The sequence below is a fragment of the Taudactylus pleione genome, unplaced genomic scaffold (assembly GCF_031769625.1).
Source record: "Taudactylus pleione unplaced genomic scaffold, aTauple2 ptg001312l, whole genome shotgun sequence".
NCBI lineage: Eukaryota > Metazoa > Chordata > Amphibia > Anura > Myobatrachidae > Taudactylus > Taudactylus pleione.
The window spans coordinates 170,523-191,613 of NW_028285712.1; the positions used below are offsets into that span (position 1 = coordinate 170,523).

At 39.3% G+C, this 21,091-nt stretch overlaps 1 pseudogene; it reads left to right on the forward strand.

Annotated features, from left to right (window-relative positions):
- The window catches only part of LOC148443287 (uncharacterized), a 223,309-nt pseudogene that overhangs the window by 162,036 nt on the left and 40,182 nt on the right, over window positions 1-21,091 (forward strand).

The following is a 21,091-nucleotide window of genomic DNA, read 5'->3' on the forward strand; positions in this document are numbered from 1 at the left end:
AGACAGACCCTTCATGCATATTATGGACTGATGAAACCTTAATAAACAGCTCCATGAGTATAATTTTACCCTTTTATCGATGTCTCCCCCAATAAACAGGGTTACACAGTAGTGAAGAAAACTTCCAGTGAATGTGAGACACCCAGCAGCCGTCTCCGTGTGTCAGGAGGACAGGACCCAGAGCCCCATCACGGTGCCTCCACCTCACTCACTGATACATGAGAGACACAATGACCAGAGGATTCTGGAACTCACAAACAGGATCATTCAGCTGCTGACTGGAGAGGTCACTGCTGGGAATGGGACATTATACAGTAACACCAGGGGTTGTGTCTGGGTGATGACTGGAGAGGTGACTGCTGGGAATGGGACATTATACAGTAACACCAGGGGATGTGTCTGGGTGATGAATGGAGAGGTGACTTCTGAGAATAGGACATTATACCGTAACACCAGGGGATATGTCTCGGTGATGACTGTATCATTGTGTGTGTCAGGTTCCTATAAGGTGTCAGGATGTCACTGTCTATGTCTCCATGCAGGAGGAGAAGTATATAGAGGAACACAGGGGTCTGCACAAGGACATGATGAAGGAGAATCACCGGTCCCTCACATCACTGGGTAAGAGACTCATTTGTTGTACAGGGGAGATCAGGTATGGGGGCCTCCTATATACACTTATCATCTGCTAATCACATATATACAATGTACTCAGTCACTGTCTGTCTCCTACAGATGGATCCAGTCACAGAAATACCCCAGAGAGATGTCCCCATCCTCTTAATTCCCAGTATTGTACAGAGGAGAATCACAGGATCCCACAGGAGCATCAGGTAGGTGGGATTTACAGTCTCACCAATATACCAAAGTGACTGTCACTATATGATATGTAGAGAAGCTGTGTGTGTCTTATTATCCAGAATTCTTCTACTTAATGTAATTTCATGAAATCTGACATTTTTAAAATGTTATTTAATTGTTTTGTGGGTTACTTAGGGTGAAATTCTGGCTGATATGAAGACAGAAGATATAGAGGGAGAAGAAGAGACGTATGTGACTGATAATAAGGCAAATGATACAGATGGAGAAGAAGAGACGTATGTGACTGATATGAAGGCAGAAGATATAGAGGAAGAAAAAGAGACGTATGTGACTGATAATAAGGCAGATGATACAGAGGGAGAAGAAGAGACGTATGTGACTGATAATAAAGCAGATGATACAGAGAAGAAGAGACGTATGTAACTAATAATAAGGCAGATGATACAGAGGTAGAAGAAGAGGTGTATGTGACCGATAATAAGGCAGAAGATACAGAGGGAGAAGAAGAGACGTATGTGACTGATAATAAAGCAGATGATACAGAGAGAGAAGAAGAGACGTATGTGACTGATAATAAAGCAGAAGATACAGAGGTAGAAGAGACGTATGTGAGGGGTGATCAGCAGTGTAAGGAGGAGGAAATCCCTACAGATATCGCCACAGGTGAGTAATAAAGACTTATTACAGAAAGGAGTTGCATATTCTCCTTGTGTTGTAGACAGTGCTGTAACTAGCTGTGGATGACCTGTGTCGTCGCAAAGGGCGCAGAGGCTCAGTGTGCAGCACTGTCTACCCCGCTGGTCCCTGTTCCTGGTTAGCAGGGTGCCTACAGCCAGGATTGCTTCTGGATCACCCGCAGAGTATCCTGTGGACTGACTGGCTCCCTGGCCAGTATATGCGGGCAATCGGGCGTCCTTAGGACGGTCATTGTTGCACTTAGTGAAGCAGTGTGTCACGCCCCTTCCGCATGAGGTAATGGTGTTGCACGCTCAGTGGATGGGGCCGGCTTAGGGTGCAACCATGCCCTGCTACAACAAACCCTAATTCTACACGCTCAGCCAAAGGGCTTGGCCTGGCCTACTGATACTACATAGGATTATATGCAGAATATTATTGCTCAATTTGCAATTAACCTGTTACTGTGAAATTTAAATTATATTTAATTTTTGTTTAATGATTTGTTAACTTATGTAGAGTGGTTTTGGGCTGGACCCAGCTGCATAATATACATTTATCATCCATCTGGGGGACACCTTATATCTGGTTATATATAGTGAAGGATGGAGTCGGACACTAGCTAATTGAAAACTGGCTCCCACCCCTATATAACTCCTCCCTTTCCACCATAACACACAGACAAAAAATAGGCGCTGGACTATAACCACCTCAGTGGACCAGGATAAATGTAGGGAGTGTGTAGAGGACCAGGGGATTAATTAGTATAAAGCAGCCATCATAGAGGTGGAGGAATCTGGACCCTCCCAACAATTACCAAGAAATCGAAAGCACAGATAGACAGGCGCTAAAGATACTAATATTTAATAAGAAGACCACAGTAAATAGTAAAATTAAACACTCAAAAAATTAATAAAAATACATATAGGATAGGAAATGCAAAAATGACATATTAATGGGATAATGAAAATAAAAAATAAAGAATAAAAATATATATATAATAACTTTCCACCATAAGCTCAGTCTTGTGTTTAGTGCCTTTGGAGTAAGGCACTAGATAGGTCCTAGCTTTTAGTTAGGTTTTATTTCTTTATGTTAAAGCTTTGGATTTGGGAGCTTGGTTCCTGGAGAAGCACCAACAGAGAGGGAGTTATATAGATTAGATGGTTTGTATGAACCTGGATCCCACTTTAAAGACGGCCACTGAGAGAGTCACCAAACTACCATGTCCCTGGGTCTCTCTCCATGCCAGACACACATCTGAGGGGGCCGCAGGCATAAAGGTCATATATGTTACTAGTATAAGAATCTTGTTACCATTATACTGCACAGTGCTTTAGAGCAGATTGGCTGGGCCTTGTTATTACAGATCCTGTAGAGTCGGCTTGTCTCACACCTCCAGAGGCTGCTCAGCACAACACTGCTTCAATCCTCAGCGCTGCATTTGGTTTGAGGGTTACAGCAGCAGAGACATACTGCTGCTTTTAAAGGAGAGAGACTTTGCTGGTTCCAGGCCGTCGCTGACACGTTCAGGCGCACAGCAGTGATGTCATCAGGAGGGGCCACAAGTAGTTTCCAGGCCAGAGATTAAACAGGTGGCCGGATAGATAGAGCGCCGCTGCACATAGAGCCTGCGGCGGGTGGCGTCATTGGCAAGCGCCGGAGGCTATGTGTCAAAGAGTGAGTAAATGACTGCTGCACGTGTAATCGCGCAGCGGTGATATCATTAGGCTGAGCCGCAGATGCTGGATGCTATGTTCACAGGTGTCCGGAATTAGCAGGACCCGGCGCCCGGCCACGCATCCACTCCCCCAGGTATTTATTTTGATTAAAATACAGGCTCCTGCAAAGCCAGAGCGCTGAGGTCTGGTGGAAGTCAGAGCAGGCACTGCGTGATGGAGGCCTGACAAGCTAAGCCGTAACCCCGGAGCTCTTTCTATGGGAAGTTAGGTAGCTCTCTGTTTGGAGTAGACTTGTCTTTCTCAGTATGGATAAGCCAGACAAGTGTTCTAAGAAACAAGTCACTGTTTTTACTTGTACAAAATGTTTTTGTTGGTGTTGATCGATGCACCAAATTAGAGGCTGGCCTGCTTCAAAATGGTCAATCGCTAGATGGGTCACTTCTGCTATTAGACAGGCATGTTTTTCCTCGAATATGACAGTTCCAGCCTCAATTCGGGCTAATTCTACTCGTGCTGTTGGAGCTTCTTGGGCTGTACGGCATGGTGCCTCAGTTGAGCAACTCTGAAAATCATCTACAGGACCTGGTCATCCGTACACACTTTCACAAGATTACAAAATGTTACCGCATCCATACATTCAGCGCAAGAGATGCTAGTGTTGGGCAGAAAATTCTTAGTGCGGTCAGTTCTATGCTTCCCCTGCCCTTAATTGGCTTGCTTTGGTATATGGTATATCATCCATATGTAAGGCATCCCCCAGATGGATGATAAAGGAAATACGATTTTTACTTACCATAAAATCTCTTCCTTGGAGTCCATCTGGGGGATGCCGGGATCCCTCCCTTGTTTTTCATACTGGATAACTGTTGGTTTCTGGTTCTCTCAGTTCTTCCGTGGCTCTCCTCCGGCTTTGTTAAACATTAGATTGAGCTTACGGTGGCTTGGGAGTAGTTATATAGGGGATGGGAGCCGATGGGAACCGGGTGGGAGACGTTTTTTAATGTGTCCGACTCCACATAACCCAGATGTAAGGCATCCCCCAGATATACACCACCCATCACTACACATAACCCAGATGTAAGGCATCCCCCAGATATACACCACCCATCACTACACATAACCCAGATGTAAGGCATCCCCCAGATGTACATCACCCATCACTACACATAACCCAGATGTAAGGCATCCCCCAGATGTACACCACCCATCACTACACATAACCCAGATGTAAGGCGTCCCCCAGATGTACACCACCCATCACTACACATAACCCAGATGTAAGGCGTCCCCCAGATGTACACCACCCATCACTACACATAACCCAGATGTAAGGCGTCCCCCAGATGTACACCACCCATCACTACACATAACCCAGATGTAAGGCGTCCCCCAGATATACACCACCCATCACTACACATAACCCAGATGTAAGGCGTCCCCCAGATGTACACCACCCATCACTACACATAACCCAGATGTAAGGCATCCACCAGATGTACACCACCCATCACTACACATAACCCAGATGTACACCACCCATCACTACACATAACCCAGATGTAAGGCGTCCCCCAGATGTACACCACCCATCACTACACATAACCCAGATGTAAGGCGTCCCCCAGATGTACACCACCCATCACTACACATAACCCAGATGTACACCACCCATCACTACACATAACCCAGATGTAAGGCGTCCCCCAGATGTACACCACCCATCACTACACATAACCCAGATGTAAGGCATCCCCCAGATGTACACCACCCATCACTACACATAACCCAGATGTAAGGCATCCCCCAGATGTACACCACCCATCACTACACATAACCCAGATGTAAGGCATCCCCCAGATGGACTCCAAGGAAGAGATTTTACGGTAAGATCGTATTTTTATCACAACACTTTATCTGTGCAGCAAGAGCCATATATTGTGTATGTACATTTATTATTGTAATAAAGTAGCTGTACAGTAGTTTACAAATTCAAATTATACATCGTGGACTCACTAATAGTATTATTTACCATTATTTATATGGGTTCAGCATTGCCTTACACAGTATATAAACAGAACACATTGGAAGCCTAACAAGGGAATAGTACAAAAGACTTACAGTACCAAACATTGTAGCATATGGGACACCAGCTATAACAACACTGCAGCTTATAGTCACAGTAATCACAGAAGCAGCACGGGCTGAGCCCAATGGTTCGGTGCCGCTGTTAGTATTGGGGAGGAGGTGATAGTATAGGTCAGGGGAGCGAAAGCACAGAAGGGAAGAGGGCCCTGCTCATTAGAGATTACAATCTATAGGAGGAGGGGCTGATAGATGGGTCACACAGGAGAGACTGAGTGAGGAGCATAGCGCGGTGGGTTAGGATGAGAGCAGGGAAGCTTTAGTAAAGAAGTAGGTTTTGAAAGTCTGTGGGATGCTTTGGAGAGAGGTGGAGAATCTGAGAGGGTGAGAGTTCCAGCGGTGGGGAGCAACAGGGACAGAGTCTTAAAGGCAGGAGTGGGAGGATATACTGATTTGGGAGGAGAGGCGCCAGGCATTGGTAGAGCAAAGTAGGTGATGGGAGAGTGGAGGGAGATGCAGTTGGAGATGTAGGGGGTGATGATTGGGTGAGGGCTATATAGGTGAGTGTGAGGAGTTTGAATTGGGTTCTGAGAGGGATGGAGAGCCAGTGTAGGACCTGTAGTAGAGGGGAGGCAGAAGCTGTAATTTTAAGAAGTGCCAGGCAGCAGCATTGAGGACAGATTACAGTGAAGAGAGATGGGTGTTGAGGAGGTTACAGTAGCCCAGTCTGGAGTTGAACAGTAAGTGGATGAGGGTCTTAGTTACCTACAGGGTGAGAGAGGGTCTGATCTGAAGATATATTGAAGGTGTGGGAGAGGGACTGAGGGCCTGATTCAGACTTGGGAATAGAGAGAAATATCACTCTCAACTGTGAACCTGAACAAACCATATTGCAATGCAAAGGGTGTAAATACATAAAATTTTTTACATGTGGGGTAAATACTGGCTGCTTTTGCATGTAGCCCACAAATACTGCACAGCTTTATTATTACTCTACAATTTAGATGTCAGTTTGGAAACTCTCCTCCCAAATCTAAATCTCTCTGCACATTTTAAATCTGCCCCACCAGCAGTGCAGCATGGTTTCACCAAGATGAACAGTTGAGAGAGATATCTCACTCTAATCTCAAGTCTGAATCAGGCCCTGAATGTGGGAATTGAAGCAGAGGGCGAGTTAAGGATATCTCCAAGACCGTTGCCTTATGGGATAGAAGAGGTAGTGAGGTTGTCAATGGACAGTAAAATTGAGGAAGGTCAGGGAACGCAGATGGTGGGAAGAAAATCAGCTCGGTCTTAGACATGTTAAGAAAGTGCTGAGACGTCAAGATAATTTGCTCCTCAATGTAAACAATTTTTTCTATTCTCATATATTTGTTTCCAGTACATGGACACACAAGCGCGAATACCTCGCAGGGAGATCTCATCACGTCACCAGATTTTAAAATAGAAGATAAGAACATAAGACAAGATTCTTCAGGAGAAACTCCAATTACCCTAAATATACATCCAGCACTTCACAGTGCGGATATGTCATTTGATCCCTCTAATCATGAGGAACTTTCTCCAGATAAATCAGATCTTGTTACACACAGTACAGCTCATATAGGTGATATATTATCTTGTTCTAAATCTGGTAAAAGTTCTATATGTCAGTCAGTTTCTGTTACACATCAGAGAAGTCACACAGGTGAGAGGCCATTTCTATGTTCTGAGTGTGGCAAACGTTTTACACATAAATCACATCTTGTCAGACATATGGTAACACACACAGGTGAGAAACTATTTCCATGCTCTGAGTGTGGGAAATGTTTTACACAGAAATCATATCTTGTTATACATCAGAGAAGTCACACAGGTGAGAGACCATTTTCATGTCCTGAGTGTTGGAAATGTTTTAGAGCTAAATCAACTCTTGTTATACATCAGAGAAGTCACACAGGGGAGAAACCATTTCCATGCTCTGAGTGCGGGAAATGTTTTACTCTAAAATCAGAACTTGCTAGACATCAGATACATCACACAGGGGAGAAACCATTCCCATGCTCTGACTGTGGTAAATGTTTCATACAGAAATCAAAACTTGTTACACATCAGAGAAGTCACACAGGTGAGAGGCCATTTCCATGCTCTGAGTGTGGGAAATGTTTTACACAGAAATCATATCTTGTTAGACATCAGAGAAGTCACACAGGTGAGAAACCATGTCCATGTGCTGAGTGTGGGAAATGTTTTAGACATGAATCAAGTCTTGTTACACATCAGAGAAGTCACACAGGTGAGAGGCCATTTCCATGCTCTGAGTGTGGGAAATGTTTTACACAGAAATCACTTCTTGTTAGACATAAGATGACACACATCGGTGAAAAGCCATTTCCATGCTCTGAGTGTGGGAAATGTTTTACTTATAAATCATAACTTGTTATACATCAGACAGCTCACACAGGGGAGAAACCATTTCCATGCTCTGAGTGTGGGAAATGGTTTACACGGAAATCATCTCTTGTTAAACATCAGAGAAGTCACACAGGTGAGAAACCATTTCCATGCTCTGAATGTGGGAAATGTTTTAAGAATAAATCACATGTTCTGAGACATCAGAGAACTCGACACAGGGAGAATACAATTTCAGTTAGCTAATATTCATTGACCCTACTTGCTGCTCAGAGCACAATCCAGATGTGTAGAGGAAAAACACAATGAATAGAGTTTAAAAATTAAGTAAAGAACATTATGTAGGCGGTATCTAGTGACAGTCAATGCAATGCTGCTAATCCATACGTAGTGTTCATTCTATCACCCTGCACCCTCACAGCCTGTGTAGTTCCTCTTTTGTACCTGGAGTGTCGCTCTCTGCTCTGGTGCTTCTAGCAAACTCTGGTCTGTATCATAGCAGTTTGTTGCATCAGCTGAGAGTGGTAGAGTCACCAGAGCAGAGAGCGACACCCCAGGCAGGAAAGAGGAACTACACGGGTTATGACTGGTGCAGGGTGCTAGAATGAACACTACATACGCTATAGTCACCCGTAAACGAAGTACAGCAGCGGGAAGTGGAGGCGACGCAGTGAGAGCATTGATCACAGCGTAATCAGTCACCAGGAGTGTCTGCAGGTCACATATAAAGAGCTAATAACACTAACTATACATGATGGTACAGAGATAATAACACTGTATATGATGGCAGCGTAATAACACTGTAACTGTATATGATGGTACAGAGATAATAACACTGACTGTATATGATGGCACAGAGATAATAACACTAACTGTATATGATGGTACAGAGCTAATAACACTAACTGTATATGATGGTACAGAGATAATAACACTAACTGTATATGATGGTACAGAGATAATAACACTAACTGTATATGATGGTACAGAGATAATACTATAACTGTATATGATGGTACAGAGATAATAACACTGTAACTGTATATGATGGTACAGAGATAATACTATAACTGTATATGATGGTACAGAGATAATACTATAACTGTATATGATGGTACAGAGATAATACTATAACTGTATATGATGGTACAGAGATAATAACACTAACTGTATATGATGGTACAGAGATAATAACACTAACTGTATATGATGGTACAGAGATAATAACACTAACTGTATATATGATGGTACAGAGCTAATAACACAGTAACTGTATATGATGGTACAGAGATAATACTGTAACTGTATATGATGGTACAGAGATAATAACACTGTGACTGTATATGATGCTACAGAGCTAATAACACTGTAACTGTATATGATGGTACAGAGATAATACTGTAACTGTATATGATGGTACAGAGATAATAACACTAACTGTATATGATGGCAGCGTAATAACACTAACTGTATATGAGGGTACAGAGATAATAACACTAACTGTATATGATGGCAGCGTAATAACACTAACTGTATATGATGGCAGCGTAATAACACTAACTATACATGATGGTACAGAGATAATAACACTGTAACTGTATATGATGGCAGCGTAATAACAACCATTCTGGGGAGACTCATCCTAGCTGGAGTTTCTACATCCTCACAGGGCCCCAATAGATCCCACCAATTGGTATTTATTGCGCTACCATCATATACAATATAAGAAGAAGGTGGAGCCGCTGAGCCTGAACCAGTTACTGAAATATATTAGAGGCAGGAATATGCATATACATCTATGATACATCTATAATACCAGATTACAGTATAACACACAGACAGAGGGAGAAGGAATGTTCCTATAATGGTGCACATAAATAGAAGTAATCATACATAAAATGTAACTTTTATTATTAAGTTATTAAAGACCTTGCTTAGAAAAATATTAAAATCAATTAGATAGAGTCTAAGGGCCGGATTCAATAAGAGGCAAAAAGTGCAGTTTGGAGATAAGTTTCCGCGGGTTCGGACTTTCCGCCTGTTTTCAAAGTATTTCCAAATTCAATTCCAGGCGGATTTCACCTACGCGGTAACTCAATGCATTGTAATAGGCGGAAAAGTATCTCCTATAAATAGCAGGTGAAAAGAAGTGCAAAATCTTTATTTTGGGGTTCAAACATGGGGAAACGACTCAGACCCCTTGGGACAGCCCCCAAAGGACAAATCAACCAAAAAACTTTTTTTTTAAAAACCAAAATACCCCAAAGTGGGGGTCAAGCATAAAAACTAGCAAAATAGACTTCTTGTTGGTCTGCAAGGATGGGTCAGGTGTTTTTAGGATTGTAGGTGGGTTTTTCACATTTTTTAAAAAGTTCACTTTTTGAGCCTTAAAATATGCTAGCACCCATTTTCAAGTACCCAAAATTTGCCTGGAGCACATATTTCCACCTACAAATACTGCTTTAAATCATTCTTCACCACTTTTACAAAGACGCTAAAAGCAAGCAATTTACCCAACTTACTGTAAGTACCCCAAATTAGCACACATGTATATTCATTTCCTTTGTCGGGGCATGTTTTTGGGGGGAACAGACTGATTCCCCCATTTGTTTCAGTACTTTCTGCCTGTTCCGCATTCGCCGTTTCCCGTTTTCGCCTGCTTTGGAATTGAATAAGGCGAAAAGCCGGGACGTGTGCAAAAAGTTTTCACCTTTGAAACTGGTTAATGAGGCTGAAAATCAGACAGGTGAAACTTCTCCGACTTTTCGCGTCTGATTGAATACGGACCTAAGATGGTGAACAGTAATGATTAGAAAAGTGATATGTTTTATAAAACGCTCATCATCTATATGCTGCAATCCTGTAATAAAGTGATTATACATTCATTCTAAGTATTTGTAACTCTCATTTGTCATTCCATGTGTGTGTGATTGTACATCATATACTGAGAGCATGTCTGTAATCACTATATCCCTCTAGTGTATTATATAATTACAGTGTGACACATAGACATAGGTAACTCTCATTTGTCATTCCATGTGTGTGTGATTGCACATCATATACTGAGAGCATGTCTGTAATCACTATATCCCTCTAGTGTATTATATCATTACAGTGTTACACATAGACATAGGTAACTCTCATTTGTCATTCCATGTGTGTGTGATTGCACATCATATACTGAGAGCATGTCTGTAATCACTATATCCCTCTAGTGTATTATATCATTACAGTGTGACACATAGACATAGGTAACTCTCATTTGTCATTCCATGTGTGTGTGATTGTACATCATATACTGAGAGCATGTCTGTAATCACTATATCCCTCTAGTGTATTATATAATTACAGTGTGACACATAGACAAAGGTAACTCTCATTTGTCATTCTATGTGTGTGTGATTGCACATCATATACTGAGAGCATGTCTGTAATCACTATATCCCTGTAGTGTATTATATCATTACAGTGTGACATATAGGATGTTGAATCCTAACTTTTACCTGGTGTTCCATTGTTGCATAAAGTAATAGACTCCAATCCAGTACACTTAAGAATTTGTCATTTATTAAATAAATAGATCTAGACCTTAACTGGGAGCACATATCCCTACGGTTATAATGCAGCAAATAAACATGATTGATTAGAGTACAGAGGTTTTATACCTTCTATTACAATCTTCAGGTAATACGCCCACTTACATCATACTCCTAAATTTTCTAATTATTCCACATTATACAAGCATATAACATTTGGCATATTCAAATATAACATTTATCCTGATAGACATAGTTTACTCTTGTTGCCTTGTTCCTTTGGCAAACAAATAGAAATAGATTCCTTTATGAAATGCTCATTGTGCTGTGCATCACTATATTTGGTCACTATGTTTCTCTTAGCCCAGAATTATACGTAAATGATCAAACTCCTTAAAGACATCTCAACTCATTTTACTTAGTATTGCTAAGTTTGTACAAAGCAAAATGGCTGTGCAAAGGCCATATTGAATTTCATGAGCTGTATTCACTATAAAGCATATGTAAATATGGAATTATATAAAATATAATGTTTCTTATAAATTAAGTTTCCACAATTCCACCCTTAGGTATACACATTTTACATGTGCTATATCTTGTAAATTACATCGGAATGTAATGTTCATCAACCTCCATTTCTTGGATGTTTTCACTTTTGTCGGTTCTCATTTTTTAAGTAACCATCTGAATACAGCATAGGCCAAAACTATAGAATGCATAGAACCAGGATTAAAATCTCAAGAATAAACTTTGTCAGTAGATAAAATATGTTTGAAAAACCACTTTTCTAAACCTGAGAAATCAAAAACTAGAATCTAATCATGATCATCATAAATTATTTTCAAAATCTTTATCAAAATGTATTCATTCAAATTCTTCTTTGTATATTATAAGCCTCATTTATGTAATTGATAATAATGACTTCTTCATCTGTAGTATCATTGGTCAAATACTTTCAACAACGAATTCCAAGATTTGTATAAAAAAATTAGACAATATCCTCCAGTCTGCACAATTAAGCGATCAATTATGGACAGTGCTGTAGTAACAGTTCATTCAGGAATGTTTTTAATTCATGTCCAACATAACTATAAAGTCCTATCATAAAGTTCAGTCTCATTGTCAATAAAATTGTCCAGTTCAATAATTTCATGTTGATTATCCAAATATCCCAAATTACCATACGTACGGATGTTAGCAAAGGTGGTGCCAACACGATGTCTCACAAGTATCAATCCGGGAAATTGATCTTTTATTCACTGGATCAATGAACCTTTTAGAACGTCTGGCATCCTGCAAAAGAACTTTTCACACATTATCATGAGTTATAACATAAAATTGTAGTATCAGTCTGCTTAAATAGAAAATATCTTCAAAATTAATTAGCAAACATTTGTAGGCATACTTTCCACATATATAATAAATATTATTTAGTAGAAGAACATAAAACCCAAATATCATGGTAACAACTATCATTCAATAGCCAATATGTCTGACTTATATAATCTGTCTCACTATTTGGAAAACTCACTATTAGAACTAATCACTAGCAGTGTACAATCAAATGCCTCATTGTAAAAGTCTATTACACATAATAAGCTTTCAGCTCTTTTAAAATCTTCCTTACATTGTTCAATACAGCGATAAACTTAGAGTTTGTACACAGTAATGATCTTATTAAAATATTCTGACTCAACATTTTCCTACTTGTATGGAGTGTTCTAGCATTGGAATAGTAACCATTCCTGCAGTCATCCAAATCTGAGGTGTAGTTTGCTTCATTTCATAAACTATCTTATTACAATAAAAAGGAATGCGTTCACTTACATATGGATCTAACACAATTACTAGTGTTTTTGTCACGTTATAGTTATCAGTAACCCTTTTTCTTCACAACTTTTAATTACACAATCCTCACTCTGTTTCTATGGTAACTATCTTAGTAATTTCAGTATATTTCAACTCAACAATGGCACAAATTCAACTATTAGTAGCATTTAATACTTTACCCATCAATGAATAAGTTTGTAGAATTGGATATTCTTTTGAGTAATATTCATAGTATACACCTTTGTTCTGGTGATTTAGTACAGTAATCACAAATTCACTTTTCAATAGCTTCCCGACACCATTCATATTCCCTGCTTATAAAAGAGGAAGGAAAAGACTTATTAGAATAAACCCCATTATCCACACTACTGGATGTGTACTCATACCATAAACCTTTGCTCACCCTCTCTCCAGAAAAAAAAAAGTCAATGTTACAATAAACACGAATGTTTCAGCTACCAACTAAGGAAAATGAAAAGCTTTCTTTGTTAGTCTATAGGCAGAGTCTATTGTAAGCAATCATCTCAATCTTGATGGAAGAGTTCTCATAAATGCAACTTAGTCTCTATATCTCAGTCTTTATATCAGCACTTGAGTCTGAGTCTTTTAGTCCCCTTTAAGCTCGGATCTCTCTGACCTTTTTCAATGTGAGCCGTGGATCCAGGTGTCCTTCTCAGCAACCTTTATAGCTGTACCTGTTGTCAGCATTACTTTGCCATGCCAAGGACCATCCCATTGATCTGTAACGGAACCAGAACATAAGGAAAACTTCTCATCATACCATAGTCTCTAGGCTGTATTTCATCTTCTGGAACAAATGCCGGGATTTGTTGAATATCCTGTTGAGCTTCCAAAGATCTTCTTATAGCTGCTTAGACAATTGTATAACATATTGAACAGTCAAATCATGTTGCAATTTCAAATCAGACTTTGGTTTAGTAACATCTTGATTGTAGTCCAAATAAACAGTAAATAAGGAGAGAGATTGAGATGAGGCTTAGGTGTGATTCTAATACTATGAAGCACCAAATGTAGGCCTTCAGACAATGCCATTCCTGTCTCCTTTGTAAGTTTAACTAGCCTATTTTTTATAACACCATTAAGTCTAATATGACGTGTAACTTTAATTCTATTCCCATAATTTCACACATTTTCTGAAAAGCTTCCCCTGACATAATGAGTTCCCCTTTTACTATCAATAACACTCGGTAAACCATGTCTACATACAAATTCCTGCAAAATCTCTTTCTAAGCATCTCGGAGCTGTAAACTCCGCAGTATCTAAAAACATGTCAACAACATACTTTAAAACATCCTGAAAACTTGACAAGAGCATACTTTAATCCCCTTTTACTTTGGTAAGTGAATAAAATCAATTTACAGTATCTGTAATACTTAGCAAATGTTTTAGTAGTTACCTTCTTCTCTACATTGTTTATCAACTTTCACATTTAGCTCTGGCTGGAGCATACTAGTAAGATTGTACAATGCAACTCATATTATCTGCTCCTAACTGTACTAACCCATGAACACATTCTACAAGGGCTGCTCATATTTTTAATTCCTCTCAAAAACCCAATACGATATTCTTTTGTAAAAAGCTTTAATTTCCTAACATTGCCCTCACTGTAAAGAGAACCAAGTCAGGATTATCTAATTAAGCTTCAGCTAAAACAAACATTGCTGAAGTTTCCATTGTTGAAAACTATTTTTATATTTCATTATTGCAAACATGTTCATTGTCTTCCTTTTTCCTCACCATCAACCATATTCCCCCCTGTTGAGGATAAAGACGATCAATGTAGCACAATTCAAAATATGACATCTGTGATCTCCCATCGAGAAAATCTGGCTGTAGGAACATGTTTAAGTGGAGCATTATTAAATATCTGAACAATAGTATGTAAACAAATAGATGCAATTCATCTTAACAATAAATACCACCCTTTAAGGATATAAATGTCTTCGACCTGATGGTAAACAATGTCCTGTACATTTAAACTCATCAGTATACAGTTGGATTTTGTCTCATTAAACTTTGTAACCTGCTTCTGCAAAAAAACCACAACAGCTTAGTATCTCTTACTGAAGTCTGAAACAACTTAGAATATAACAATAAATCACTGTTAGATTAGGACTGAGTCATCTGTAAGAGCAAAAAAAGATTGCAGATTCTTCTTTACATATTGTAAACTGTGACATTATAAAACATATTACCTCTGTCTCTTTAAAACACTTTGTAGATACTGTGTATCTAATAAAAAAGTATGTCATAACCTTCTTTCATTAGTACTCTGCTCAGGTACAAAAGAAAACTATGATGCAAGAATACAACACAATCCTATGCTATAAAAGAGTTAAAGCATTTTATCCCCTTGAAACAAACTTTTCTCAGATCTGGGAGGGATATACATATATGGTGGTAACATACACTGATGTACTAAGTACACAGACGGACAATTTCTCACTCTGAAAATATTCAAACAAGTAAAACAATTACAATTATGGTTACATTTATCTGCATGAAAGTTTACAATCCTGCTCTGTATATAAGAAGTATATAGGATCATATTTCTGTCACTAATAGTCCACTTTCAACTACATTTTTCTAAAAACTCTTTATCTAAAAATTCATACGTTTTTTTCCTGTTTCTCTTCGCTGTAAGATATTACTCCTATGCCGTTCTAAAGTTAACAATTATGTTAAAGGATTGTTCTTTTCACTCCAGATATTGAATTGTTACCCTATTACATAACGTAATGCATCATTCAACCTATCCATAAAAAGTCCCTTAATTATATAAGCAACCTATGTAATCTTTAAGATTTACCAATAATCTCTAATAATTATCAGCAACTGGTTCAAACATTTCTTATTTAGTCCAGTATAACGTAGCATTAAAGATTTGGTTTATTGGCAGTAATAATATCAACACTTTTATCTCATAAATCACATTTCCAATCTTTTCCAATAGGTTCATGTAACAATGACAATGTAAGAAATCTCTAAGTATCTACAGCAGCAAAAAAAGAGTCTGCTATACTTGTCCCAGCAGCATGTATCATGTATTTATTTAGGAAAGTGTAGGGTTTAAGGACTAGAACTACGCATGCACACAGGCTGATCTCTGCATTTAGATTACTCATACCAATTATGTAAACATTACAAATTCACACTTTCTGCTGCACTTTTAAAGAGATGCAGTTTGCTATTATTTACAGTATTTCTTTAATTATTATTTATTCTACCCAAGTTAAACTATTTCTACTAAATGTTCCATATAATGGAAAACACATTTTATCATCTCTTGTCATTTAACATAACTCATCATAGTACTGCACGTACTCAGGATAAGCTGTTCTATGATCGCCTTTTTTCTCCAAGCAAATACCAGCACTCATACTGATTTACAGTCTGTATTACCACTTGGGACACATCTGTCATACGAAACACAGGCACCCACTCCAGAATAACTTCATATAGTCTTCACTACACAAATATTAAAATACATAATCTCTAAATTAATTATTCTTCTCACCTGAGCTGTGGGTGATCAGTCCACATTCTAAAATTATTACAGTATCTCAATACAATTAACTTTATTTTTAGCAATATTACTTAAATGCAACAACAATGTAAAATCATCTCTGAGTTCAACTTTAGCTACATCCACTGGTCACCTGTTTCCTCTCACATAACAGAATACGTATATGAATACAAACATTTCTATACTCACCGATATATAAGATGGGATGTTCCAGCTGCTGGCCACACAGCAGGCACAGACACTTCTCTCCACTTGTTGAGGAAGTGAAGAAACGACAGGTGTAGGTGTTGTAAAGGTATCTCAGCAGTGCCTCCAGCTGTTTAATCCTTTTACCTGGTGTTTCATTGTTGCACAAAGTAATATAGACTCCAATCCAGTACACTTAAGAATTTGTCATTTATTAATTAAATAAATAGATCTAGCCCTTAACTGGGAGCGCATATCCCCCAGGGTTATAATGCAAAATAACAATGATTGACTTTATTACAGAGTTTATTATATCTTTCTATTACAATATTCAGGTAATACGCCCCCTTACATCATCCATCTAGAACATTTTACATTATTCCACATTATGCAAGCATATAACGACATTTGGCATATTCAGATATAACATTCAGCAGTTAGACATAGTTTATTCTTGTTGGCTCGTTCCTTTGGCAAACAAAAAGAAATAGATTCATTTATGAGATGCTCTATCACTATATTTGGTGCGTACATTTCTCTTAGACCAGAATTATATGTAAATGGACAAGCTCTTGTACCATTCTTCAGATAAACACTTTCATAGAGAGTTGTCCTTAAAGATATCTCAACTCATTTTACTTATTATTACTAAGTTTGTACAAAGCAAAATGGCTGTGCAATGGCCATATTGAATTTCATGAGCTGTATTCACTATAAAGCATATGTAAGTATAGAATTATGTAAAATATGTTCCTTATAAATTAAGCTTCAACAAAGAGATACATTGTACAAAACGTTATACTCTGGCTAATTTGTCTGTACTGTAAAAGGAATCAGATGATATTCTCTATGGAAGATGTTTTGGGATCACCAATGAATGTGATTTAAATAGACATAAGAGCACATAGAATAAAACGCTGATCAATATTGAGGGATTTGGAATAAAGAATTTATTATCACAATATATAATGATATATAACAAGTGAGAAAGATACGTATATATATATATATATATATCATATATATGAGGAATTAATGTTAGGGCTGTATGGCTCAGAATTTCCTTATGACACGTTTCATTATATAGTCACATTTCTAATTATCTTAATATCTCACTGACTGTATATAATCTAATATAATCTATACATGTTACAGCTAACAATAAGTTATATATTATACATGTGCACCAATGACAGACAACCTCTTCTAGTTCTTCCTTGGTGTTAGTAGAACAAGGCAGTGAACCTCCTGAAGAGTAGAGACCATTTGGAGAGGCTGAGAGAGGAGGTTACAGAGAGTAGATTGGAGACATGAGATGATTGGGGACTGTCAGTAGTGATACTGATATCACCCATGATGATGGTGGAGATGTCTGAGGATAGGAAGTTGAGGGAGCCAGGCAGAAATATGTAACAGAAATTGTTGGGGTGGCCCAGGTGGGCGATAGACAGCAACAAGCAGAGAGAAAGGGGTGACAGTCCTGATAGAATGTACAAATGATGTAACTGTGAGTGATGGTACCTGTGGGAGAACTGTGTATGTGATAGATTGGGACAGTAATATTCCAACCCCTCCTCCTTTACTATTACCAGGCCTGGAGGTGTGTGTGACGTATAGTCACCGTGTGACAGTGCTGCAGGGGAGGGAGTGTCTGATTGTGTGACGGCGCTGCAGGGGAGGGAGTGTCTGATTGTGTGACAGTGCTGCAGGGGAGGGAGTGTCTGATTGTGTGACAGTGCTGCAGGGGAGGGAGTGTCTAATTGTGTGACAGTGCTGCAGGGGAGGGAGTGTCTGTGTGACAGTGCTGCAGGGAAGGGAGTGTCTGATTGTGTGACAGTGCTGCAGGGGAGGGAGTGTCTAATTGTGTGACAGTGCTGCAGGGGAGGGAGTGTCTGATTGTGTGACAGTGCTGCAGGGGAGGGAGTGTCTGATTGTGTGACAGTGCTGCAGGGGAGGTAATGTCTGATTGTGTGACAGTGCTGCAGGGGAGGGAGTGTCTGATTGTGTGACAGTGCTGCAGGGGAGGGAGTGTCTGACTGTGTGACAGTGCTGCAGGGGAGGGAGTGTCTGATTGTGTGACAGTGCTGCAGGGGAGGTAATGTCTGATTGTGTGACAGTGCTGCAGGGGAGGGAGTGTCTGATTGTGTGAGCCATGTTTCTGTTATCACTAGAAGGTTGTGGTTTTTTGAGATAAAATCATGGATGGATGTAAATTTGTTACAGAGCAGCATTCCATAAGGCACATTATAGTGACTGGGAGGGTAATGGGAAAAACATGATGTTTATGAAGTTTACTGGATTTATATTCCGTTATGAGTGGGGCCTGGATTTGAAGATATGACACCAGCAAATAGAAGAGGGAGAGAACGATAACTATAGTTGTAAGCGGTGTATAAAAGATTTTTATGGTGACAGGATAAGGATGTTTGTCAGTGTAAATAGATAAGAAAAAAGCTCATGTATGTATATAAGAGGGGAGAAGAGTAATGAGGTGGCAATGTGTACAGAGGGGTGACATACAGGGAGAGTGACGGATGTAATAGCCTTAGAGAAGATACCATGGAGTTATATAGGAAAAAGCTCATGTGTGTATATAAGAGGGGAGTAGAGTAATGAGGTGGCAATGTGTACAGAGGGGTGATATACAGGGAGAGTGACGGATGTAATAGCCTTAGAGAAGATACCATGGAGTGATATAGGAAAAAGCTCATGTGTGTATATAAGAGGGGAGTAGCGTAATGAGGAGGCAATGTGTACAGAGGGGTGACATACAGAAAGAGTGACGGAGGTAATAGCCTTAGAGAAGATACCATGGAGTGATATAGGAAACAGCTCATGTGTGTATATAAGAGGGGAGTAGAGTAATGAGGTGGCAATGTGTACAGAGGGGTGACATACAGGGAGAGTGATGGATGTAATAGCCTTAGAGAAGATACCATGGAGTGATATAGGAAAAAGCTCATGTGTGTATACAAGAGGGGAGTAGAGTAATGAGGAGGCAATGTGTACAGAGGGGTGACATACAGGGAGAGTGAGGGGTGTAATAGCCTTAGAGAAGATACCATGGAGTGATATAGGAAAAAGCTCATGTGTGTATATAAGAGGGGAGTAGAGTAATGAGGAGGCAATGTGTACAGAGGGGTGATATACAGGGAGAGTGAGGGGTGTAATAGCCTTAGAGAAGATACCATGGAGTGATATAAGAAAAAGCTCATATGTGTATATAAGAGGGGAGTAGAGTAATGAGGAGGCAATGTGTACAGAGGGGTGATATACAGGGAGAGTGACAGATGTAATAGCCTTAGAGAAGATACCATGGAGTGATATAGGAAAAAGCTCATGTGTGTATATAAGAGGGGAGTAGAGTAATGAGGAGGCAATGTATACAGGGAGAGTGACAGATGTAATAGCCTTAGAGAAGATACCATGGAGTGATATAGGAAAAAGCTCATGTGTGTATATAAGAGGGGAGTAGAGTAATGAGGAGGCAATGTGTACAGAGCGGCGAGATACAGGGAGAGTGATGGGTGTAATAGCCTTAGAGAAGATACCATGGAGTGATATAGGAAAAGCTCATGTGTGTTTATAAGAGGGGAGTAATGAGGAGGGAATGTATACAGAGGGGTGATATACAGGGAGAGTGATGGATGTAATATCATTAGAGAAGATACCATGGAGCGATATAAAAAAAACCAAATTTTTAACAAATGTTTTTTTTCTATTAAAAGGTGAAATTTGTAGGACAGGACATAAACAAATGTCAGGTTTGAATACGAAATTGCCTGGTCACATATGGTGATCAATGTTTGTTACACTGTTTTTATTTCACTTGTTTAGAAAACACACTTAGTTATTGCATGCTTTGTGTATTACCACAGTTAGTTGCCCCCTCAGCTAGTTGCCCCCTAAGACTGATTGGTAAGATATAGTCTGGCTGATAAGACTACATCTGAGCCAATTGGTCAGTGGAATGAAATGCAGAGTGATGAGAGGACATACATAGCACTGTGTGTGTGTGAGTATATAACAGGCAGTGTGCTACTATAATCTATGCTTCACTGATCCCCATCACACACAGGTAATGACAATTACAGTAACTCATTACATCACATATGTATAACATCAGATGGAAGATGTGATGTTCTCCACGATGGACTGACATTGGGTATTTGTCACCACATGGATCTCTTAGCTAGAGTACAAGGAGGCTGAGGATTACTTGCTTTTGATTAGCAACACAAAATACAACTTTCCCTCCCTGTTCCCTTCAGTTGTCCATGACTGTGTGATATATACTTTCCTTTTATTAAGGTTGATTGTTATGTGAAAAAAAGTAGCA